The following is a 780-nucleotide window of genomic DNA, read 5'->3' on the forward strand; positions in this document are numbered from 1 at the left end:
CTACAGAGAAGAACTACCCAGTTCATGTCAAGGAGCTACTTGCGATGAAGTATGCACTTGCCAAGTTAAGGGTCCACCTGCTCGGCTCTAAGCCCTTTGTGATCTATACACACCACGCGTCACTACGCACTGCGACTCAGTCACCCCACCTCTCGCACAGGATGGCTAGATGGCTATCCTTCTTTGCGGAATATAACTTCGAAATCAAGTATAACCCGGGAAAGCAGAACGCTTTGGCTGATGTGTTGTCACGCAGACCAGACTATGAGCTTGCTCAAGTTACAACTGTAACGTCGTCTGTGACGGATTTGATCCGCACAGCGCATGCGGGTGATGGGATGTGTGTAGCGCTGCTACGCGCTCTAAGGAGCAAGGAGTTTGGAGACTCGAACAAGAAATTGTCTCCAAAATTGCGTGCACGATTGCACTGATACTCGTTGAATAACGGCTGCTATATTATAGCACCGATTCAACGGATACACCACGAATTGTGGTTGCTAATGATGCGGATCTGAAATACCGCATCCTACATGAGGCGCACAACACGCCACTCCGTGGTTATCTCCGTCGTGAGAAAACGTACAACTCCAGAGTCACCACTATGAGTGACCCAAGCTGTACAAATGGACGAGCACCTATGTGCGCACGTGCGAGACGTGTCAACTGGTGAACCCCTCTCCAAATGCGGCTGCGCCGCTGGCCAGATTACCGGTTCCCACTGTGTGCTGGCAGTCCATGAGTTTGGACTTTGTGTTTGGCCTGCCGAAAGATTCGGCGAGC

Source organism: Plasmopara halstedii (genome assembly GCF_900000015.1).
Source record: "Plasmopara halstedii genome assembly, contig: Scaffold_430, whole genome shotgun sequence".
In the NCBI taxonomy this organism is placed as follows: domain Eukaryota; phylum Oomycota; class Peronosporomycetes; order Peronosporales; family Peronosporaceae; genus Plasmopara; species Plasmopara halstedii.